The sequence below is a fragment of the Myotis davidii genome, unplaced genomic scaffold (assembly GCF_000327345.1).
Source record: "Myotis davidii unplaced genomic scaffold, ASM32734v1 scaffold243, whole genome shotgun sequence".
NCBI classification, from domain to species: domain Eukaryota; kingdom Metazoa; phylum Chordata; class Mammalia; order Chiroptera; family Vespertilionidae; genus Myotis; species Myotis davidii.
The window spans coordinates 4,015,308-4,016,095 of record NW_006295183.1 but is presented as its reverse complement, the minus strand read 5'-3'; positions in this window follow the sequence as shown (position 1 = coordinate 4,016,095).

Sequence of the window (788 nt, the reverse complement as noted above, 5' to 3'; positions counted from 1 at the left end):
GAAGAGACAAAAGAGAAAGAGAGGGAGAGGGGTGAGAGAGAGAGAGAGAGAGAGAGAGAGAGAGAGAGAGAGCTAGAGAGAGAGAGAGAGAGCTAGAAAGAGAGAGAGAGATTACTTTGATTTCCAACAATGTTTCTTAGCAGGCATAGGGTTCTCCTTTTCTGCTCTTGACACTGTGTTTTACAGTGAACCAAATGAGCATGTAGAAGCTTTTTCATGCTCATGAGACTGAAAAGGGAAAAAACAGTGAGAAAAGAAAAGTCCACTGCAATACGACTAGACACTAAATGATGCCCAGACAAGACAGGAGTGATTACTGGCCTCTCCAGGCACCTGAATGTTCAAGGTTTTCAAATCGAATCACCATTCCTCTGCAGAGTGTCTCTTGGAATCTAGTAGCTACAACTGGATCCCAGAGTTGCCAGAGTTTCCGTCTTCTGCTCTCATTATACAAACCACTAAAACGAGCAAAGGAATAACTCCCAAACACTTTCATGTAGTGAATGGCAGCAGGGGAATGTCTGCCTTTGATATCCTCTTGTTCAGCATACCTAACTCACTTTGTGCCTTTCTTTCAAAAGCAATTTAATGGGGCTGTCGTTCTTTCAAAGGCAATATCACTGGGGTGTTATTGGCAGGTTTCTCTCTCTCTATCTCTATCTCTCTCCCTCCCTCCTCCCACCTCTGTATATGTGAGTGTGTGCATGTGATAAGAGAGACAGAGAGACACAGACAGAACTGAAGACAACTCTAATTTTTAGGACAAATACTGTTGTGTTTGCAAAAGC